Source organism: Zonotrichia albicollis, chromosome 3 (assembly GCF_047830755.1).
Source record: "Zonotrichia albicollis isolate bZonAlb1 chromosome 3, bZonAlb1.hap1, whole genome shotgun sequence".
NCBI classification, from domain to species: Eukaryota; Metazoa; Chordata; class Aves; order Passeriformes; family Passerellidae; genus Zonotrichia; species Zonotrichia albicollis.
Genome location: NC_133821.1, coordinates 113,802,994 through 113,828,144, shown reverse-complemented (window position 1 = coordinate 113,828,144; position 25,151 = coordinate 113,802,994). Strand labels below are relative to the sequence as shown.

General features: G+C 36.5%; 1 long non-coding RNA gene across 2 annotated transcripts; it reads right to left on the bottom strand.

Moving 5' to 3' along the window:
* Positions 1-4,372: 4,372 nt before the first annotated feature.
* On the bottom strand, positions 4,373-23,950 carry LOC113458860 (uncharacterized). 2 transcript variants are annotated; one of them, XR_003379516.2, is made up of 5 exons: positions 23,857-23,950; positions 9,563-9,669; positions 8,187-8,344; positions 7,567-7,632; positions 4,373-6,704 (listed from the first exon to the last, which is right to left on the bottom strand). It is a non-coding gene; the product is annotated as an uncharacterized LOC113458860 (long non-coding RNA). The 2 variants fall into 2 exon arrangements; XR_012579865.1 differs by lacking the exon at positions 4,373-6,704 and having other exon boundaries at positions 7,564-7,632.
* Positions 23,951-25,151: the final 1,201 nt, after the last annotated feature.

Sequence of the window (25,151 nt, the reverse complement as noted above, 5' to 3'; positions counted from 1 at the left end):
TCAAGTAATTTTAGATTCATCCTCTTGTGGAGTAGAGGAAGGGAGGTTTCTCTAGCATTAAATATTAGATAAAAATACATGAAATGTGTGTGTAAGTGTTAATAATAAAATATTTGGTCATGTTGAGAAATAATTTAAAATATTCAACATGGGACAAATATTATGAAAGCTGCAGGAGAGTAGATAATGCATTAGTTTCAACTGACCTTCATATTAGGCAAAGACCAACTCTTCTAACATCACGGATGCTGAAAGTGAAACATTTCCACTTCAAAAGGGATGTTGAAGAGAAGGGAATTTGATTAAAATTGCACAAAAGTAGATAGTTTAGTACAGAAGCTGACTAATGCTGTGCATATTCTGTCCTGAAAACTGAGAGGAAAAGAAGACTTCTTTGCAATACATTAAATGACACTCACAAAGGCAAGGTCTCCACAAAAATATTTGCCCTCTGAGTTCTCATTGAGCTCAGGAGGAAATCTTACTTCAAAAGTTGCTTTTAATCATGACATTTAATTAATTTCTTGTGTAATTATGATCACCTATATGTAATGAATAAGCTCTACACTACCTATAAGAGCCTTTGAACTTAAAGTCCTGAGATATTTTGTGGACTTGCAAGAAAAATGTATGCAACTATGCTGGAATTATGACGGCATAAAATAAGACAGTCACATTTTTTTCATTTATATGGAATGTATATATATAAGAATATAATTGTCTATGTATACATTTTCTCTTATGTGCACATACAAGATCATCCATACTCTTGTTCACCTTCCCTTCTTCTGTCTTTGTTTTGATGTTTATTTTTCTTGCATATGGCTTTATGCTTAAAATTTACTTCTCCTCTTTTTATTTCCATCGTGTAGTTTTTCAAATGTAAGTTCAGCCTGTTTTTGTACAAGTGACTTGCAATTGTCATCAATGTTAAACTGCTTGTGTAAGTGGCATCCATTTTTCTTTACTGTCATCATAATGGCTTCTGAAGATTTATCAGACCTTAAGGAATTTGTATTATCTACTTCCCATATTATTAAAGGAAAAAAAAGGTTTTTTTTCTTTTTTGGTTTTTTTTTTTTTTTTTTGAGAAAGTAACACAATTTGGAAGTGATAATGAGATTCTTTGATGAATCCCAAACTCTATGTACGAGGTATCTTGCACATATAACATAAATCAAGGATATGAGAAGATAAAATCTTCTTAAAGTACTGTTAAAAGAAAGTGGTCATAACTCTAATAAAAAAAAAAAAAAAAACAAAAAACCACAAGAGTGTGTGAAGTCTTTCTCTCATAATTTTTTGAACTATAGTATCATCTACATGTATAATATATTTTTGACATATTCAGAAACTAGGCTTAATCTTATAATCCATTTATATTTCAGGTGGTAGAAGTGGTATTAACCAGAACAGACTATGACCTCTGACTGGTTAATCCTAATTAAAGCTGAGCAAGAGATTTCTTTGCAAAGTTTTCTGATGAATTCAATACCAGGCTGAACTATAATTCTTCTGGTGTGAACAAAAAGGGTGTAGGGTCACCCATGTTTTGGATCAATTTGAAGTTTCAATGGTACCTATGCAATGAACTGACTTAAAATGGGGACAGCATGACAGGAAAAAATAATATTTCCAGGGAAAAATAGTTAGCAGAACATAATATCATTAACCTCTACTTGACAAAATATTAAAATTCTTGTCCTACCCCCTGCCCCCTACTCTCTTTAAGAGTATGCTGAATTAACCTTCAAATGTTTTAAACCTCCTGCATGACAAGGCTAAGTCAAAAAGTCATCAGAAGAGAAAAAAGTAAGGTTGAATTTTCAATTCTAGTTAGCATTGCTCCTGAAATGGACAGATGCCCAAAGGCTGGTTCAAATGTGATGTGTGGTTTCTGGCTTCTTTGCTGATTTAGAGCAAGGCAGAGAAGCTGAAAGGAGCAGTACAACTCCACCCAATGACAGTGACATGTTTACTACATTTGCTTTTGTTTTGGCCATGGAATGGGGTAAGCAGCAGTTGGCAGAGCCCCATAAGGGTAGATTTATCTGTCATGTCACTGCTCCTTGCTAACTGCTATCAACCCACCAAGATAAATTCCTATCCCATTGTGTTACTCAGGTAAGGCTTACAAATTCACTGCCGTAATATTAGAGGACATCAGGGCCAAAAGTGCTCTCAGTCCAACCTCAAATCCACTGGCAAGACTCCTTGGTAGTCAACCCACAAAACAGACAAATAAAAAACTGCAATAAATGAACAAACAAACAAACCAATCAATCAACTAAGCACAAAAAAACCCTAACCCAAAATCAAGGAACAGGGATCTGAACTTAATTTAGTCTTTTTTGAAAGAGAAGTTTCCAGAGTTTTAAACCATCAGTTATAGGTTATCCTTCAGATTTATTTTCAGAAATCAGCAAAATTAGACTTTTAAATGTTTTCCTCTCTTGGTCAATAGGTGTCACAATTAGAAGTATATGAGTTCTGTTCATCATCAGTTACTTTTTCCTGAGAAATGGTTCACTATCCTCACTACGAATAATGTGCAATTATCCAAATATCTAAATATTTAATGTGATAGCCATAATTTTTTCTCTCCTCAAGAAAATAGGACAAATCTGAAAAATATTTGTCTTTTTCTATTTGTAGTTACTTAGAGTTTGAGATAATAGAGTTGTGTCTCAGAAGAGGCTTATAAAGCATCTTTTTGGGGGAAAAAATGCTTCTCAATAAAACTTGTGTATTTCTAATGAAATTTTAAAATACCAAAACCTATTTGTATAAGTAATTTTAAAAATAAATTAATGAATATTTATGCGAATGGAAATATAATTATTTTTTCATTAATGTGACTTTATTGTCTTTGGGTTTCCAAGTTTTCCACTTGGTGATATCCCTAATTATGCTTTTATAGAACAGATTATTTTCCCTTTAGGTAGGTGGTAAATGCTACAGAAAACCCAGCTGCTTATTGAATCCAGTTCTTTGCTGAAAAAAATGAACTTAGTTCCACCCTTTAATACCTTTAAATAAAGGTAATATGCACTTCTAAAATTGGAACATATACCTAGATATTTAATTCTAAATTCTACAGGAGCTGGATGAGTACATATTCTTCTGCACTTGCCATTTCAGTCACAGAGCATGTTGTGACCTTTCCAGAGATCAGGTCAATATTGCAAGGCTGCAGATGGCCATTGAGTAAAAAGCTGCCAGCTCCCACTACTTCAATTTGACTTTCATGCAGTCTCTTTTCCCCATTTGGTTTAAACTGCAACAGCTACAGCAATAATTAACACATATACTGCTTTACCAGGGGAATGAGAGAAAGAGCACTGACTCCTCTGAACTGGCTTGGAGAGCATAAAACAGTCTTCTCTATAGGCATAGTAATTATTTATACTCTTTTGACCCTTAGAGCTGAACTGAAATCAGTCATTTATGTGCTTTTTTCCAGTTTCTCTAGCTTTCTGTGGTGGCTGGTCCCTGGCTGGACACCAGGTGCCGACCAAAGCCACTCTATTTCTTCCCCCCACAGCTGGACAGGGGACAGAAAACACAACAAAAAGCTTGTGGATAAAGATGGCAACTGGGAGACATCACTCACCAGTTACTATCACAGTCAAAACAGACTCGTCTTGGGGAAAGTTAATTTAATTTATTACCAAACAAATCAGAATAGATTAATTAAAAATAAACACAAATCTTAAAAAAAAATACATTCCCCTCATCCTTCCTTTCTTCCTGGGCTCAACTTCACCCTTGAATTCTTTTTCCCTAAAATGTCACAGGGTGATGTGGATTGGTTGTGGTCAGTTCATCACAAGTTGTCTCTGCCACTCCCTCCTCAGGGGGCAGAATCCTCCCACTCCTCCCCTGTTCCAGTGTGGGGTCCGGCCCGCAGGAGACAGTTCTCCATGAGCATTTCCAGCATATGTCCTTCCCGGAAGCTGCAGTTTATCCTGAGCCACTCCAGCGTTGAGTCCCCACTCTGTGGGGTCACAAGTCCTGCCAGGATCTTGCTCCAGCACGGGATCCTACAGGGTCACAGAAATTTCCTTCAGGCCCCAAGTGCTCTGAGCTGGGGGGTGCAGGAGGATCTCTGCTCCACTGTGGACATGGATGGGCTGCAGGGCACAGCTGCTTCACCAGGGCTGCGCCAGGGGCTGCAGGGGAACATCATCTCTGGCACCTGGAGCACCTGCTCCCCCTCCTTCTGCCCTGACCCAGGTGTCTGTAGAGTTTCTCTCACGTAGTCTCACTCCCCATTTTTTCTGAAGCAGTGCAGGTTGATTTTTTTTTTTTTCTGGCTGGAATGTTTTCTCTGTCTGACATGGAGAAAGGTTCTAGAATCTTCTCCCAAAAGCATTCCCTGTAGCCCCCCCCCCCCAACTACTAAAGCCTTGCCATACAAGCCTGATATACCTAACTAAAGAAAAGTATTAAAATATTTATTTAATGGCAGAACATTAGGTCCAAACCATTTTCAACATGTAGCCATGCTGAACTTGACTGCAAGATATTTTTAGCTCAGCTTTGCAAGCATTAAGAGAAAACTGCAGTAACCACCAGTTAAGAAGTAGAACCTGAGTCAAGTAAAAATCAATTATTTAAAACTCCTGATATATTCCTTCATCCAACAAGTAAAAAAACAAACAAATTATATGAGTATGTCAATTAGAAATACATACCAGGAAAGGGAAATGAGAGGGGAAGGGCCAAGAAGAGAGAGCTGTCCAGTATTTATTTTCTTTTGTAAATGTTTAACTTTTAACAAATAGGGGGTAAATCCCCTAACTCGCAGTTTCATGGGAATATCTTCTATTTACATTTCTGTTAATTTATTTCTTCATTCAACCAGAAATGGAAAACATAATCCCTTGTTAAGTTCATTGTGGGAAATCACATAGCATTAAAAAACAGTCATGATTTAAATCAAAGATAAAGATTTTAAAAGTGGGATTGGACCCCTGTGTTTCCCTTAAATAAGAATCTGAGAATGAAAAGCAACTGTGAAGATCTCTCCCAGCTTGTGTTACAAGAAACTTAATCCATTTATTTTCTGCTATGATGTCCTGCTAACAGGAAACAAGCACAAACTAATTAAATGCTTCAATTCTTTATTTAAATGCTTATGCTGCATCCCAAAAGAGAAGCGTCCACTGCAAGTTGTTCTTGTGGATATTCTGGATTTTTAAGCTTTGGTTATAACAGATGTGCAGCAGTTGTTAGCAAATTAGTAGTTATGGTTACAGTAAATGGAAAACAGAAGCAATTATGGCAACAAATTATTTCAAAAATATTAGATAAGCAAGATGAGTTGCTCAGTTTCTAATGGCAACTGAACAAAACTAGACCTGTAAACCAAGAAGACAAGAGCAAAAAAGTGAAAAAAATTAGCATCAAAGGAAGGCATTTTATAGAAAGATTTATTATTTCCAGATGCCAGTTGGAGCTCATACTCTGTGAACACCAGTTGGGTTTGTATTTCACAAAATCTTCTTGTCATGATTTGTGTTTTACATATTTGTAATCCTTAAGTTTTAATTGCATTACATAATTATGACATGGAAGATTACTTTTGTTTCATACCAGTGTGCCCAAGTGAGATCAGCAACCTTCAAGAAGAGTGTAAATGAAGAAAGAATTTGAGTGTTTTGTTTGTGGAACCAGCTTCCACCCATCCTTGGAACTAATTGATTTTTTGAAATAATTTATTTACAGAATTTACTTTGATCATACGTTGGGGTGTTTTTGTTTGCATTTTCTAAATAGCTCTTTGGTTTACTTTATTATTTGTCTTGTACCAACAGATTCATAAAACTTGAGACAGGTTCCTTTAGTCAGAGAAAATGACAGACTCCTCTAATGAGGGGTGTCTGACACTGGAGATAAAGAAGAGAAGAATGTACTAATCTTGAAGCAGAAAGTGCATCAACTGAAAATATTTACTGTTCCTATTAAAAATGAATTAACAAAAACAGGTGGCCTTTTAATTGAAGCCTTTATCACTCTTTGCTCAATTTCATTTAAATGCAAATTTGAAATCCTTTCTGTAAGCCAATAGAAAGTTGTAACTGAAGAAGAACACCGTTTTACTAATGATGCAATTATGTGGTAAAACATTAGGCTTATTATGGGATATGCTGGAAATACTGAGGCATTCAGAGAGGACCCTCTTTTTTGAGTATACATTTGTAAACTGCTAAACTCATCATCAATACAGGATATTGCTGAGTTTGGTAGGACATTTATTTCAATTCAGCCTTAAATGTGGTGCCCTTTATTTCTTTTGGGCTGTTTATCTCCTTTTTCTCTTAGAAGGGGAGGTTTATAGTCAGAAAAGCCAAATCCTGTCATAGCTGTAAAAAAAACAAGTTCATTAATACTGAGGTTTGACACTGCAGGCTCAGTTCAGTTCCTGGGTAAGTGGTAGGAAGTAAAGGGCCTGTATGAAAACTGAAGCTGGCAGATACTCGCTGAGTGGTGATTTCTGTACAGGGTGATTCTTCTTCTGTGTGATCTAGAGATGTGATTTGTGGATCCTTCTGAAATACTTCTCTCTTCTCTTCTCTTCTCTTCTCTTCTCTTCTCTTCTCTTCTCTTCTCTTCTCTTCTCTTCTCTTCTCTTCTCTTCTCTTCTCTTCTCTTCTCTTCTCTTCTCTTCCCCTTCTTTCACAGAAGTCTGGTCTTTTTAACTACTTATAAAAAGATTTTGTTGCCACATCCTAGCATGTTAACTTTAATCTACATTGATATATGAAGCAGATTTCATAATTAGGTTGAATTTTTCTTTCAAACATTTGTAGTCTATATTTGGGTGAAACATTTTCCTAAAAAGACTGTCACAAAATAGCTGAAAGGAAGACAACCTTATTCTGGCTGCTCCACATAATTCACGCAAAATATCTGGCATAAGAAACAAAACTGGTCTTCCTGTGAGTAAAATCTGAGTATTGTATTTAGAATTTAAATGGAAACAGACAAACAAGCCACATACAAAAACACAAACAAAACAAAACCCCCAAACTGAAATCATAATAAAAATTCAAAATACTACTCTGTTGTCACAGACATCTCTTATAAGACTAACTGGCTTTTAAGAAAGAAGAATTAGACTCTTGGAGCCAGTACCAGTACCTAGAATCTGCATGATGTGCCCGGTGCTTAACTGTGCCCCTTTATTTGGCTTTTTTGCTCGTTTTTTTGTTTGTTTTTTTTTCATTCTACATTTATGAAATATATATAAATTAAATAAATGCAAACCAAACAAATAGAAAAAAAAAAACAGGAAAAAAAGGGGGAAAACCCTCACAATGACATGGAGATATCAATATAAAAGGGGCAAAAAAGAAAATCATAGCTAGAGAAATAAAATTATTTTTACCTTAGTGACAGTTAAAGACAAAGAAATGGTAAGAGAGATACAATTGTTATTTATAGTAATATTTATCCCTCTTAGGCTATTAGGGAATATTTCTACTGAGTTTTCCACTTCTGTGCTGCATCTTCATACTAAAAGAAATCAGAACAAGCATTTTAGAAAGATGTCATATATACCTTCCATGATTCAGCTATCACAGGTTAGTGTGGTAATTTCTGACCATGAACAGGGACATTTTTCATCTGTTGGGGAAAAAAAAAAGAAAAATGTTGTAGGCCATATCGAAACTCCCAGGACTGTGTAAAAAGCAATTTTTGCAGCTTCCACGTTCAAAAGTTCACATCAGAGGTGTGGTTGCATGTGATTTATTTTGCATATGAAAGAAATAGTCTCATGACTTTCCATATTAATAATCCACTTGCATTATAATATTAAGTACACTGGGAAGGATGATACATCACCCTGGGTAATATAAGTTGACATATACAAAGGAAGCGTAAGAAAGCTTAGCTCCTGATATTGCTATTTTGCTTCTGGGTATCTCTGAAATGCTGAATGCATTTTTCATTTGATCTTAGCTTAATGCAGGCATCAGCTGTTTGCAGAGGGAAAAGCAGAATTAAAAAAAAAATCCAGCCATCATTCAGCCAAACATTTAACTCACAGAGTTTTCCAGTAATTGGTGAACTATTGAGATTCCTCTGACACCTACACAAACTGCTGTGCAGAAAATGGGTAAATTGAGGCATACAGTTAACAGCTGTCTCCATAGAAGCCCATTTAATTTATTACTAACCTGTTTTCTTTTCCATAACCAAGTCAAGGGCATGGTATTTGGATTTTTACTCCCTGCTTTGCTTGGTAGCAGGAGGGGTCCCTTCCAGGCTGCAGGGGCAGAGGAGGCAGCAGGCAATCTGCAATGGCTGATTCAGCTTCTTCTCCCTGAATAAGGAACTAATCCAATTGACACACGGTGAAGTAAACACATAGTGACATATTTGTAGACAAACTGTCATACTCTCAATTATTCCCTCCAAAAAATTATTTCTGAACAGCAGGCATGGAGTTTTAAAAGTCTGCCAGCCTCAGCAGCTAGTACATGTCTATGAGATCCAATCATTAGGGGGTAAAGTTAATTTCAGAACCATGTAGTACATTTCCTTTCATCTCCTAGTAAATCTCCCTTGCACATTGCACCAAAAAAGTGCAAATGTTCTTTTCACAGTATACATATTTTAGTGTAACTTGTGTTCTAAAAATCTAAAATTTTTGTTTCCTTTCTGTTTTTTGTTGCATATTTGATTTATTATTTGAAAAGCAAGCTGACTTTTTCCTGTCTTAAAATATCTTTTCTTACCCCAAAACATATAAACAACCTATTTGAAAATGTTTAACTTGGTTTGGTATGTACTAAATAGGTTGGATTTTCAAAATAAAAATAGTTTTTATTTTTTTCTCACTGAACACTGGACTCATGCAGTGCAATGAAATCAGGACTCTACCTGCCTTGCAAGGAGCCTCTAAATTACAGTGTTGTTATTGAAGGGGCTGAGTATAGACCCTTTGAGCCTTTTGCAGCAAAGGGAAAATAAACTATTTAAACAGGGTGATGTACCTATCTGTCAAGCTGTACCATATATCTTTCTATGTGAATGCCTTCTTTCTGAAGAGGAGTGTTATCATGCCCTGCCATTACGCACTTGTAAGGGATAAAGAAGGAGTTGTTTTCTGGAGCATTTACTGAAGATTCCCTTAGACTGTAAATACTTTCAACTGCAGTGCTGTTAGAAACAGGGCCAAGCAAACAGTTGATGTGCCCAAGTTCATTAACACAGCTGCAGAATTTGGAGTAAAGATGAATTTCCCTGGGCACTAGAGAAATCAAGAGGTGTTCATGGCATGGTGAATTCTTCTTGGGCAAGTCCCTAGGGTGCCCTTCTTTGTTTTCGTGGGCTTAGGTGAGAATCTTTGTGGAGGTTTTAGAGCTTGTGATTTATGAGGCAGATCATCAAACATATTTAGTTACTTCAATAATTCATGCCTAACCTTCAGTTAACTCTAGATTAGTTGATAAGATTTATGTATCTGAGGAAAGAATTTTTAGAAACTATCTAAGTCAGGCACTATTTGAGCTAATTATCACTGATGTGCAGAGCAAAGGCTGGGAATTACCTGGTAAAAGGAGGCAGAGATGAGTAAGCATCTCTCAAATTACATGTAGCTTCTTTCTTTTGGCTTTTGGAATCATGATCTCAAATTAAGCTCCTGTTCAAAGTTCCCTGTTAAGCAAAGACATTTTTTACTCCCTTTCCTTTGAGAAAAGACAAAAGTACAAAATTAACAAAAATTTGGAGAGAGGACTGTGAGTAGCTTGGCAGGTTACCCACCAGTGCTGTAGGAAACTTAAATCCCTTATGTGGATGCAAAGATCTTCAAGAGCATCCCTATTACAAGACTGTCCTGAGTAAGCTGAAGGGTGAATTTTTTGATCCTGAATATTTTATGTTTCTGTCTTCACCATTATCTGTTTGCTACTCTGGTACAAATCTGACTTTCTAATCTCTTTTGGAGCTACTACATAATACACAAAAAAGTTTTACTTATTGGGAGAAAGAGAGAAATATGCTGCATTGTCTGGTGAACACTCCCATGTCTATGTCCAGGTCTGTCCTGCTGTGTAATCTGTCAGACTGTTCGTTGTTTTGTAGGGGCTTTTCTTCTCAGCACACTCTGAACTAAAGGGTCATGTACTTGTAATAAGAGTGTTTCTCCTGGCACAGTCTGAAACTCTGAGAAATTTTAACTTGAACAAGAGTTTCAAGTAACTAATTAGCTCCTGGCAGGATTCAGCTCCGGCACCTTGTGTGTGCAGGGTCTTACAGTCTAGGCAGAAGAGAACTGGCTTTAAAAATGCCACTAGTGGCTAAATGGAAACTGAAAGGGATGATAAAGATTGATGCCTATTCCAGAATAAATATTTAGACGCAGAGTAAGGCTGAAGTACTTTTTTGGTGGGGTCAAAAAAATTACATAGAATTTAAATGAAAGGTGAATATATTTCGTTCTGAACACTTCATCATTCTCTACTAGAAGTTCCCAGTTCAAGTTCAGTTCAATGAAGCGGTTGAATATCCACAGCAAACCTGCATGGCAGCAATCCTCTTGTGCTCTATGAGAATTCCTAATGCTTTCAGTTACCTGAAAAATGTACTCTTTGAAAAGAGTATTAGAAGACTGAAGAAAATTAATTCCGTGCTTCTAATTACTGAAAACAATCCTGTGCTTCAAAATATTTTATTATTTTCTTTGAAGATGTGCTAATCTTTACTGTTCCAATGAAGAGCAGTTTTGCCTAGCTAAGCAATGTACTTACACTAAGTCTCTGACATACCTTTTTCCATCTTATAGTCTTTCTTTTTTCATCCCTTGTTAATTGGTTCAGTCATCAGGAATACTGGTGTTTTCTTCATAATTAATTTTCAAAACTATATCTGTATCTCATTTGTTTTACTAGTTCCTTGAGTCCTTGCCACATTTGCAGGAGATAGTACTTCAAAATGTGATGCAAAAGATCTTGGAGCCTCTAATTTCTGCTTTAGATTAGCTTTAAAAAAACATGCAAAGAACAGTGAAGTCTCTTGCAGATGTTCTGAAATAAGTCTTCTTTATTGCTGCAGAACACAAAATGGCAGCTATGTATTGCACTCAGTAGGCTAGTAGCAATGCATAGGCTCAAAAAAAGTGTTACACAAGAAAAACCACAATGTTTAGGTGAAGAATGCTGTGCACATATGTGCTATGCACATACAGTGGCTGGCTCCATGAAACATCTCCTAGTGTCTACCCTGCCTTTGCAGTTGCCTTTGCCTTGCCCTGTGTATGGTTGTTTCTATCTATAGAAAAAACATTGTCACAGCAATTTTTTCCCAACTCTGTTTTTGCTTTATAGACAACCAAGTGACTGCATAAGCTGTAAAGAATGAAGGAATCAAGTTGCAGATGTGCATGCCTACATGTGCACACGCACACAGGGGAACTGCCAACCCCATCCGGATGCAACACTCCCGTGAAAGGAACATGATGACAGCTCAGTATCACACTGTGTACCCCTACAGGGGTCATAGGAAATAAATTCTTTATCCAGCTGCAAGTGGATTTGGGAGAGCATTAAACAGAGACAGAACATGGCTAGGACTCAGCTGTTAACACCTCTCAGAAAAAGGGACATGCAACAGAACTTTAGAGGCAGGAGATGAGCTTAATATCTCACCATGGTGGTGCCTTTACTAGAAATGTGCTCCCACAGTTATAATCACCTGCAGCCTGGGAATCCTTCTTAGGATGAGATCGACAGCTGAAGTGCTGTAGCTGCAGATTTCTTCTCTAAATATCATTGTCTCTGTTTTGCTGATAGGGAGCATGAAGGGCTCTTTGAAGGTCATGGAGAGGCTTGGATAGATGAGGAATAGCAAGACCTACTGCGGCTCGCAGCCCAGTCCCAGATACTTTCAGACATATATTCATTGTGAGGCATATAATTCTCATATTCATAATTATTAAAAGAAACTTCTGACTTAATTTTATCTTATTTTATTTCATTTTCCTCTGGTAATGCTTGAATGCAAGTATTTCTGGTATTTCAGTTTTTCTTTATGTGTTTTCCACCAGTAGAAAAGATATATTATGTCTCAGGTTTTGTCATTTCTATTATGTACGTTCATCTTATCAAAATAAAGAAACACTACTTTTTACCATATAAATTATTTTCAAACTTTCCATCTAATTATTTACTTCTGTCCTTCCTTCCTTCCTTCCTTCCTTCCTTCCTTCCTTCCTTCCTTCCTTCCTTCCTATAGAATATAATACATGAAACAGAGGGGTATAAAGGAGGGACAGAAGCAATTTGGTTTCTTTGGTTTTTCCTGGAAACCAATGGTTTAAATTACTAAATACTGAGAATGGCAAAATGAATTGCCAAATGCCAGTTGCCTTCAGTGCTAGATTAATATTTTTTTTGTTCATTATTTTTATGCTTTTTCTTTCTCCAAATTGCTGTTGTTATTTTCCTGTTTCATTTTAAGAGCAATAATTACATTTATTTCCACTTTGGTTAATTATTTCTGCAATACCTTTACCCTTTGTGAAATGCATCTCATTGGAAACATTGGAAACAAAAAAGAACACTTCCAAATCAACCAAACCAACTTCACAACAGAACTGAAAGTCAGTCTATGTTCATTTTTTTGCTCATAAGCTTTGATGAATTAAAAAGGAAATAAATAAATAAGAAACCAACTTTCTTACAGACTTCTGATAATGGTGATTTCAAGTATTGACTCAACAAGTATTTATTTTCTATAAAATTCTGGGAGATAATTTATGAGCAGTTGTATTAGTTAGATGATAAAAAATTTCCAAGTAATCCTTAGTAACTGTACCCAAGCACCAAATCCACCCGGCATTAGAATGTAAAATGTAGTCTTGAAATGTGAGAAAAAGGAAAAAAAAAAAAGAAAACCCCAATTCTGATAGTAAATGTGGAACATAAGAGAAAAAAAGCAGGAACAAAAATCAGAAAAATAAGGCAGAAGAACACTGTGTAAGAAAATAAATTACCAAATTTACAGAATTTACCTAATGAAAGTAGAATAGAAGACATTATTAAACTAAAAAATATGTTCTAATTATTTGAATAATGAACTTCCTAAAAGTTCAGTGAAACAGACCTTTTGAGTCTCTCTCATCTATTGCAACATCTTTTTGCAAAACATTTCTTGCTGACTGCAAAATGAAAGAATATGAAGGTTGATGTTTAATAGCCTGGAGCAGCTACAATCCACAGAGCCACAAAGGTATAAGGCTGACACTATACAGAAGATGTTCCTGATGAACATTCTTGATATGTTCCAGGAAAACAACTGAATACTTATCCAGTCCATCAATTATTTTTATGTCAGACAACAAGAGTGTAATGCTACAGTCCTTGATCAAGAATGGAGTCAATTGATTAAATTTCCAAGTCAAGATTGTCTTTTAGTATCCATCACTAGCTATGAGTAACATAACATTCCAGTAAAAACTGTCTGAAACCTTTTCCTTAATACAAGATTGTTTTCCTTGCTTGTGACAGCAAAGAATCAGGGCAGAAGATATTTCTACATACTAGCCTGGAGTGTGAAGTCCCCATGAAGTACTTGGTGAGAACATGATTGATATCTGGAAGCAACCTAAAAATTCTGTGTTATTGAACTTTGAGGAAGTTTACAATTTAAATCACTGAAATCTTTTTTGCAATGTAACCATCTCTTCCTTTTTCCTTAACTTTTCCTGAAATACTCTAAACAGGTTTTACATCTGCTTTCTTTAGTGGTTTTATTTTTTATGCACTGTCTTTTCCATGGTTAGGAAATTATCATAAGAGGAGAAGATATCTAAATGAAGTGAAGTCAGAAAAACAGCAGTGATTAACAACCAGTTTCCACAAATATCTGGAAAACAATTATGTCAGCCTATGCCAGCATGTAAATCTGCACACATATACATACTCAAACACCACTCTCACATGCTTAACATATCAAATAAACATTCACAGAAGATGGCAAAAAGGAAATAACTACTACAAAACCACTGTTAGCATAGAGTAATTCCTACTAAATAGTTATAACTTTGTAAATTGCTGGTACGCATTTAAAAAAAAAAAATCAAACCATCATGATGTAGTTCTAGAAACTAAAAGCAATTTCCAAAGCAAATAATATGTACAGTAGTACTACATAGTAAATTGGGAGCAGCTGCAGTTACTGACATTACAGATGGTCACAAAGTGTATAATTTAGTTTTTCTGTAACAGTAAGTGGAAAAGCCGTTTAAACATAGATCCATAATTTTATTTTTTTCCAAATCTCATTGTTGTAGACATATGTACTCAAAGTCTGTGTTTGGCCCCATTTTTATTATGAATTTGTTTGCATGGTATTTGCTTCTTGGATTTTTTATGGATTCTCTAGGAAGGTGATTGTTTCAGAACACTGCCTGCTTTTCAACTTAATAGAAATTTGGAAAGAGTCAAGCTCTCTGTAGTCTAGATGCAGCCCATCTGAAGCTGAGGAAATACATGGTGAAAGATGAGAAATTTACCATATGTAAGACTAGAATCATAAAATCATTCATGTTGGAAGAGACCCTCAAGAATATCCAATCCAACTGTCCACCCAGCACTACCACTGTAACCCTTAAACCACTAAACCGCTTCACAGAGCACCAGATCCAGATGCCTCTAAAACACCTCCAAGGAGGATGACCCCACCATCTCCCAGAGCAATTTATTCCAATGCCTAAACACCCTAAAAAAAAAAAAATCCAATAGCTAATCTGAATCTCCTAGCTCTCTGCTTAGGGCCTTTTCCTCTAGTCTTGTCACTGCAGGCAGAGTTGAAGAGACCGGCCCCTACTCAACCACCTTTCATGGAGTTGTAGAGTGATGGAGTCCCCTTGAGCCTCCTCTTCTCCTCTTCTCCTCTTCTCCTCTTCTTTCTCCTCTTCTCCTCTTCTCATCTGCCTCAGTTGTTCCTCATAGAACACATTCTCTAGTCCTTTTATGAGCCTTGTTGCCCTTCCCTGTACACCCTCCAGTACTTTAATGTGCTTTTTGAAGTGAAGGCCTAGAACAGAACACTACACTCAAAGTGCAGCCTCACCAATGCTGACTACGGTGGGATGATCCCTTCTCTGCTGACTACACTATTCTTTGTACCAATGGCCAAGATTCCATTGGCCTTCTTGGTTACTTGGACAAGTTGCTGGCTCAGTTGACGGTGTCAACCAGCACCCCCAAGCCTCTTTCTAACAAACATCTCTCAAGTTACTCCTCCTCCAGCCTGTAGTGTTGCCTGGGCTTGTTGTGACCTACGTGCCTGACCTGGCACTTCACCTTATTGAGCATCATGTAGTTGTCCTTGGCCCATTGCTTGAGTCTGTCCCATCCCACTGGAGAGCCTTTCTCCCCTCGGACAGATCAATGGTCCCACCCAGTTTATTGTCAAGGAGTTCACCCATCCAAGCTGTGAGCAGCCAGTTTTTCTAAGAAGCAGTTCTGGGACATGGAGTCAAATGCTTTACTGAAATCGAGTTACAAATCATCCATGGCCTTTCCCTCATCTGTTGAGTGCATCCCCTTGTTATAGGAGAAGGAGAAAGAGGAAGGAGAAGGAGAAGGAGAAGGAGAAGGAGAAGGAGAAGGAGAAGGAGAAGGAGAAGGAGAAAGAAGGAGAAGGAGAAGGAGAAGGAGAAGGAGAAGGAGAAGGAGAAGGAGAAGGAGAAGGAGAAGGTAGACCTAGTTGAACAAGCAGACCCTGCCTTTTGTAAATTCATTGGCTGAGGTTGATCCTCTGGTCATCCTGTGTGTGCTGTGCCATGGCACTCAGGATGATCTCATCCATAACCTTTCCCAGAATTGAGGATAGGCTGAAGGGTCTGTGGTCACGCTTCCAACCCCTCTTGGCAAATGTTTGCTAGTTTCCAGTTAGCTGTAACTTCTTCAGTTAACCAGGGCTGCTAGTAGAAGATAGAGTTGATTTAAACAAATTTGTCTGCTGTCAATAAATTAAAGTTATTCTTGTGCATAAAACACAGTGAATGCAGGGACAAAAAGTTATTGAAGCAGTTCTTTACATTGTCTAGGACAAAAAATAACCTAAATACAAACCAAGAAACTACTGTAGTCATATTCCCCATCTTCCTCCCAACAACAACCAAAACATCCTCCCGCGCAACATCAAGAAAAAATAGAGTCAATGTGAAGACATGTCTTTGCAGAGATGCTGCAAGAATATTGGACAGGCTGAGTGGGACTTATCTCATCTACACTTAAGCTATGGGGAGACCTAGCCATGTAAGGTCAGCTCATCCTCTGAACTGCTTCTGTGATTTAGTGAAAAGAGATAAGACTCTCCAGAGGCAGATTTAACCAACTAACTTAGACACCTGTCTGGAGATGAAGTAGGTGAATCACTCTCTGCAGGAGCCCTTCTCTCCACCAATGAACAAGCATGTCTGTTTGAAAATCTTTGACTGGGTCCTTAGTGCTGGATCCTCACAGCACTGACTGCAGTGTAAAAGCTGGAGAAGAACAAAACGTTTGTTTAGTTACTATAAGAAATCCTTCTTTATGTTTGTGTTAAGAAATGGTACAGCATTTTCACCCTTTGGAAAGTGCTGCATATTGAACATGAAAGACCAAGTTGTTATCATTGAGCTAAACCTATCATGTGGTTTTTGTTCAATAGTCTTGCTAAAGTCCCGCAAGTTGAGGTGGTCCTTGAAGCTCTTGGTGTGCTTCTGTTTTATCACATACTCCTGCTTCACTGCTAGATTTGCAAAAGCACAACATAATATTTATAACTCCTGATTATCCTAGAAGCATAAATATTTCAAGGATGAAACACTACTTGCTGACCTGAACATTGACAGAATGTTCTTGACAATACAGTGACAGGTGATATGTTACTCAAATCCCAATATCATCAAATCCCCCATCAGAGCTGGACCAAAATTTAAGAATTTTGTTATCATGCACACCTCTAGGACTATTCTATCTGTGCATAGTTAGAGAAAAATGTACCTTTTACTGCCAATTATAATGGTTAAACCGTCATCTTTCTTTCCTGAATTTGATTTGTGGACACCTGCATCCTTCGTCATGCTCTCATACCTATGTACTGAGCAGACACTCCAGATTTCTATGACTAAATTGTTAAGCAAATCTTTCCTCTGCCTTTTTTGTTTTTGTTGTTGTTTGTCCCCAGATGTTCCTTTTTTTTTCTAATCAAAGTGAAACAGGCTTAACCAAAACCAACTCTATTTCAACATTTTATCATTAGAGGCTTGGGGAGGGATTCATCTGTCCTACCTCTGGCAAATAAAAACTTCATTTATAAAACTAAAGTACTCACCCTAGGCTGACTATATAATCCATAGTGAAATAGACCAGAGATACCTCCCAGAATAGCTGTCTGGGATAATCAGCAGAAGCCCCATCCTCTTACTACTAACTACAAAGGGAAACTAGATAGATTAGTCCAGATTTGAATGTCTTACTTTCAAATATCTAATTAGGCAATGAGAAACTCACACTAGGACTCAACCCTAGCTTGTCAGCAGAGGGATTTGGACTTCAGTCCTTTGTAAAACAGAAGAAAGTTCTTGAACAAAAGCTTTGTTTGAAAAGCGCCACCCCTTCTCCAGCTTTAAGTGCCTGCAGAGACAAGCTCCAGGGGAGAGCTCAGTCCTCTTTCCTCCATATGGAGAGGGGTGCCCCACATTACCCTAGAGTGAAATGCTTTGTCCTTGTTGAATTCTAGCCACATCACACTTTTTAAAATACTTGACTGAAAAAAATCTCCAATTCCTTATCATTTGAGGGGTCAATACAAAGGACCCCTCCAGGAATTTAATGCTTGTCAGTGTCTTAAGTAACAGATGAAAAAGCTTCTTTAAAAAAAGCTTCAGTGGTGGTTAGTCTTAAATTTGTGTTATGGGGAAAAAAATGGGATCTAATTCAGCTTATATTAAACCAGAGACCTGGCAGCCAAATACAGTGTTAACTGTGACCTTTATGATACAAGCTCATCTTTTATGCTGAATCAGTGATCCTAAGATGTTGTTTGAAAGGAAACCTTTCATACGGAGTTCATTGCTAAGCATTAATCTTTTTCAAAATGCACTAAGAATCTATCAACACTGACCTTCACTGCTCCATATTACAATGGAGTGAGACTGCTGATGGCTGAAGGGAATATTGCAACAGATTTGCTTCAAACTCAGCATAAACAATTAACATAGGAACATCTGGGTTGCACACGTTTTCAGCATTGCTGGCTTGTACTCCTGCCTGGCATGTGTGTATTTAAATGCATTTATTCACAGATATACATGTGCACATACACATAAAATGAGGGTTCAGATTGCTATACCCACAAAAACCACTGAGGCAAATAACTAACTTGCTGGGTGAATGGAAGTCAGCAGAGTCATTTTTTTCATTTCTCGTGGAAGGAAAGGTGTTTGTAGCCATTTCATTATTTCCAATGAAGGTGGTGGATGCTTATAAATTTTCATATTGACTGTCGTGGAAACAGAAGCAGAAATAAAGTTCTTTCTAAAGGGGAATTCCTTTCCATATGGAACCCCTTGCATTGCATTTCACCTCACTTCATGTCCATAGCTCACCCAAACTACACCCACCTTTATTTTCTCTAAAATCTTGCTTACATACTCATTCTAAATGTCCTCACTGCCCTTTCCCTACAAATGACATCATAAAATCCAGAAGCCTCTCATGGTAATCCTAACTTTTGTCAGATTTCACATAGAATACTGGAGTATTGTCTACATGTATATTTTTATATAAAAAAAGTGCTTTTCACAGATATGCTGTTTTAAGTTGGGGCATCAGGAGATGGTACTGCAAATGAGGAGGAACTGAATTTCAGCAGAAACTCTGGGATAAGATCAACTTAATAATTAAAAAAAAGAACCAGGTATTCTCTGTTCTTGAGATGACATCTTAAAAAAATAAAAATTGTTTATTTTAAGAATGAATGAATGGAAGTGCATGCATGTGTGAATGCTAGGGAGGGAAAACAGGACAACAGTTTATTAAAGATCTCCTTAAATATTGGCAAATATGTGAAAACTTTTACTCTGAAACTTCATATTGTCTCTTACCCTTACAAATTAAAGTATGAAGCAGATTTAATTTTGCCTCAAGAAATCCCTCTCATAGTACCCATAACAAGACACTCACAATTTTCTGATTCTTCCTCAAGGAAATGCACCACACACAGGCAAACTCATATCTACTGTCACTTTTCAATTTAAAATTAATCTTCACTGACTAGGTTTCAGGGAAAAACTCACAAAAAGACTCTCAGAAAGTCAGGTTCACATTAAACAGAAATCTTCCTATTGCCAAACTGTTGATATTTTCATTTATTTACTGACATTTAAAATCCCATCATCCAAGTACTGAGTGTACAATGATAACTCATTGCATATATCAAACAAAAACCATGTCTGTTTTCACAGCTGAGCAGACTGATTTTACAAAATTAAGCCAGTGGAATAATATCATTTCAAAGACAGGGAAGTTGTCGAGCTTTTTGTTTGCCTGAGAAGCAGGCACACATTAACTCAAGGCTGCTAACAGAATAATGACAAAAGAAGCACAATGCTCTTTCTCCTTCCCTGCTTCCTCCTCCAGAGACTCAGGCTCATTTGGAGCGTTGATGCTTACCAGACTCTACAAAAACCACAACAGCTGTTTTAGAGAGAGAAATCTCCATTTGCAACAACAACAAAAAATCAATTAAACAAGCACTTTAAAAGACAGCTAAAAAGTGCTCCAAATTTTGCAGTCTATGATATATATATATATATATATATATATATATATATATATATATATACACACACAATTTTTTTCCTAGTTTTAAGCATACTTTTAAAAACTGAAAAACAACAATTCTTTCTAGAGCTACAACGTCTCAAAGGAATTTAGCTCAAAACTTGAAAGCAGATTAACTGCTTTTAGTCGGCTTTGATAGAAATCTTTTGTTGTCTGTGCATCTATGGCTTTTACTAATAATGCAGGAATAGAAGTAATTTCTATTATGCTTAACTCTTGAGTCCCAAAGAAAACTTCTCATAAGGCTATACCTCTGGGAAGGTAAAAGATAGTTCCTGCTGTCTGATTTACTTTCAGCCATTTCAAAACCTGCAAAAAGTATTCAGAGGAAAGAGATTCAGCCTATCAAGATGAAAGTTTGAAGGGGGACAACATAGGGTTTACTTTCCATTTTGCTTCTATTGCTGTGTTACCAATAAAAGAAAGAAAAACAGCCCTCAAAATCAGGAAAGTAATTTGGAGGACTTTTGTGAGTGTTCATTTTGTTCTTGAACATCTACTTTGAGATCCGTGCTTTTATAGAGACATAACTGATGTAACACCTTTAACTATTGACCAAATAGATATTTAGCATATTTACATTAATATCCACTCCAAAAAATGCTATAAATCATTGAATAAAAATATAACCCCTTCAGACAAAATAAAGAGGTTTTATTTACATTTACATATACTGCACACATACTTATATCCTTTCAAAAATGCTTAAAGTTCTTTTCTCAGATAAATCATTGAGTTTTGTTCATATTTCTGCAGTGAATAGAAAGCAGGGCATCATCCTACTATGAACATAAAGATAATTTCTATATCCCAAGTAATAATCTCAGAAAACTAAGTTGTAGCACTGGGTTTTTGTTTGAGTTTGGATGGATTTTTGAGAAATGCAAAATTGTGGCCCCAGCAAGGCAAATATTTCAAGCTTTAAAGCTAGAATGTTGAAATAATGGCCTCTACAGAATAAGAATGAAAGAAAAACAAATGCCACTGTACAAACTGAAGTTGAAATAATGTATGGAAGAAAAATAATCTGTCCCAAGATTATAAAAAATAAACCAAACAAGTCTTAAGAATTAGCTTCCCTACAAATATTTGCTCTCTCAGCAAGCTTTCCTTGTATTTCTCAGAATATGTACATATATATATATATACATACACACACACACATTTATGCATGCACATGCACATGTGTTTACTCACAATTTAACATAGACACTAATATTTAATAAAAATTTCAGTTCCTCATTTCAGTGAAAAATCATTATGTTCTGATGGAAAATTTGTCTTGCCATGTCAAGGAAATTTGAGAACAAAAAAAGCATTGCTCTTTTTCTGAAGTCAGTGAGAAAAGTATCTCTCTACATATTTCATAGTGTTAAATCCCCAGCCAAAGGGTGAGGTTGAGTTTTACAGAGTCATTTTACACAAGCAGAGTTAGTGAATGCTCATTGCTTATCTGTGGTAAATTTTTTGACTGTTGATTTGTCCAGGGTGCATGTAGGAAGATTGCCTGAATTCATTGTATTTTTCTCATGAAGAAAGAATCTGGTTCCTTTCTCAATGCACTTGTTCCACTCTGAAACTGAAGTTCTGACACCCTGCATGCGGGCCTGTCCAAATGGCAGTTTACAAAGCAGCTGACATTTGGCATTTCCATGTAAGACTCAGAAGAATGAACACATCTGTTTGCAGCTAGGCCTGAGTGCAGCTGTTTGGTTTTGGTTTGTTAAATTTTAGACAATATCTTGAAGCCTGATTTTCATATCACACTGGTATAGATCAGCTGTGATCTCTTGGTCTCAATGAAGTCAGTGGGAGTTAGGACTTCAGCAGAGACAGGATTTTCAACCCACATGTAATATTCTGAGACAAATGTTGTTACACTTCCAAAGAATTAGCATTAAAAAAAGAAAATGCTATTTATTTTCAATTTTTGTATTACCAAAATTCCATGAGAATTGTTTTCTTTATAATAATTTTTATCCCCCTTGGGTTAAAACTTCTCTCTAGACTAAAATCTAATAGCTATAAAAAAACCTACAGCTGAATGAGAGTGAAAAGGAAGTCTTTATTTTCTTAAGAAGAGACTACTTACCTACTCAGTACATACAATTCATATTTTTCTAGAATTATATTTAGTTCTCAGGACTCCATCCTCGAATATAATTTCAAAACATACTTTAATACATAAACAGTCTCTTTCATTTGTTCAACCTGTATCCTTCGGCCATCATAATAATTAAAACAATAATATGATTCCATGAAACAATATATTGTTTGAAAATATTAATTTGCTCATGCAGGTAGAAAGCCATGTCAATGAATAATACAAAAGAATTTAAAACTAAATCAAGAACATCCTTAGAATGCCTGTTATAATGTAAACATAAAGGGTAAAATTTACAGTAATAGAAAAAAAATCTTTTTAAATTTAGATGCCACCAAGCCTAGTGGTGTGCCTGACACACCTGAAGGACAGGAGGCCATCCAGAGGGACCTGAGCAAGCCCAAGAAATGGGCCCATGTGACTCTCATGAGGTTTAACTAGACCAAACACAAGATGCTGCACCTGGATTAGGGCAATCCCTGCCATTAGGACAGGCTGGTGGATGGAGAGACAGAGCAGCCTTGCCAGTGAAGATGGGAATGGGGGTGGATGGGAGGCTGGATGTGACCTGGCAATGTGCACTCACAGCCCAGAAGGTCAGTGGTATCCTGGGCTGCATCCAAAGCGTTGTGGCCAGCATGGAGAGGGAAGGGATTCTGCCCCTCTGTGCTGCTGCAGTGCGGCCCCACCTGAGTGCTGTGTCCTGCTCTGGGATCTGCAGCGCAAGGTAGGGTATGAACATGGTGGCATGAGCCCAGAGGAGGGGCACCAAGATTATTAGAGAGATGGAGCAGCTCTCCTTTGAAGAAAGGCTGAGAGAATTTGTATTGTTCAGCCTGAAGAGGAGGCTTCAAGGTGACCAAATTGCAGCTTTTCAGTACCTGAAGGGAGCCTTATAAGGAAGATGGAGAAGAGACTATTCACAAGGGTCTGTAGGGACAGGACAAGAGGGAATGGCTTCAAAGAGGGCAGGTTTAGGTTGGATGTTGGGAAGAAATTCTTTACTGTGAGTGTGATAAGGCACTGGAACAGGTTGCCCAGAGAAGCTGTGGATGCTCCATTCCTGGAGGAGTTCAAGGACAGTCTGGATGTGACTTTGAACAATCTGGTGTGGCAGAAACTGTTTCTGCCTATGGCAGGGTGGTTGGAGCAACAGTTGATCTTAAAATTCCTTACTAATGAAAGCCATTCTATAATTCTATAAATATAATGCTGCTTCCTTTCTTCCTTCAGATAAAAACAGAATAATTCTTAATTAAGATACATAAATATTTTGCTACATTATACACTATGAAATGGAATAAATCCAAAACAAATGGTATAGCTACTAATTTAAGAATTAAATTTTTGGTATCTTTTATAAACAGAAAATGTGCATGCATCTTCTAACCATTTTTTTTCCATAGGTCATGGGGTTTTTTCAAGGCATTGAAACCATGGTTTATTTTTTTCTGGATTTCAGACTATTTTTCTCTTGGAAACATAGATGTACACAAAAATACTGGTGTAATCCATGACACAAATGGCACTGACTTAGCAAAATGGAGGTGATATTTAATATGTGTTTATCATGCATAAAAATATTTAGCTTTGTATATTTTCAGGTTTTGGGATTTTTCCTAATGTTCTAATATGTCTAACGTTCCCTATGAGAGTTAATTGAGGAAAGTGTGAGTAGTAAAGAACTAAATGTTTTAATTAAATCATGATCATTCTATCTGCAAATGACATTTGAATATTCTAATTCTATCAGCATGATATTCTATCAGCAAATTTTTGAACATTAAAACAAAATAAACCCACATATTTTAGAAAGAGTAGCTATAAAAATAATTTCACAAATGTTAAATATTTTTTTAAAAATGTGACAATTATTAAGCAGAATATTATAATTCATACCTTATTTTTCACCCATCACATATTCTAAGATGTAGTAACGCAACACTTCTGCATTTGCTTCAGAAAATCAGAGTCAAATTTAGACAGTGGTTGTTATGGTTATGTGGAAGGAACAAAATATAACCTGGCTTCTGAGTATCAAATAATTTTTTATTCATATGTCTATCTTGCTCCTCTTAAATTGAAATCCATGTTTTGAATTTTGTGGGATTTTTTTGTGGCTGTAATATAGAATTCTACATGATTAATGGCTTGTAAAAAATTTGGTTATTGAATATACCATTTTTTCCAGTCTTCATACAAGAAATAGTAAATTCATGATGTATAAATAAATGGTAAATAAAGTCCAATAAATAGTTTCCATAGAAATATAATGGCCAAAGTTTTTTTGAAAAATGAGTTTTGGTTGCAGATTCAATGTTTAAATTGTGGATTTTTCCCTCTCTATACTTTCTAAATGTAGGGCTGGAATATCACTTGAGATATGGGAAAATTCACATAGAGGGTTCAAAATGCCTAGAATACATATACCATTCTTTGATATTTGTCTTCTTTGTGTACTCTGCGCCCACATTCAAGACAGAGTGTGCTTTGAAACCATTGCAAACATCTCTATCTGTAAGGCAACTCTTATCTAAAATGCCTGATGTGCTCAGTTACATTGTGCTGCATCACGATAGGATGACTAATCATGTCATAAAAGTTAAATGAAATCATCTAGCCAGGATGAAGAATGCATTTTAAGAGTTCCATATTTCAAGTAAATTATCTGTTCTTTCATAGTGACTAATGTTTGAGTGAAAGAAGCATTTTTTTTTCCCCTGGGAAACTAGAACAGCTTGATTCTGCTCCATGAAATTCAATGGAAATGCTGCTGTTTACCTTTCTGAGTTCAGGATAGGAAACTAGGGTGAGAAAGACAGGGACACATGTGAACATGTTTTAGAAAAAAATCTCAGTCTACTTGTGTATGGTTTTCTTTTTACCTCTGGCATGCTGTGTTACTCCCAAAGCTTTCAGTTGCAGAAGCATCTGCTCTTCAGTGCAGCACAGAGATCAAAAAAAAAAACCCATGGCATGTTGACTGTGTGCTTCTACATAGATGATGTGGCATAATAGCCTATTTCTTTTATGAAGTGAGCAGTTTTTATTGATAAAAATATTAATATTTTTCATAAATAAAATAATGAAGTTCTAATATACTTAGAAACTGAAGAATTTTGATAATCGAATTAATTGTAGATATTACCTACATGTGAGGCACTTTCACTTGTAATTTTTTTCTTATGCTCCCA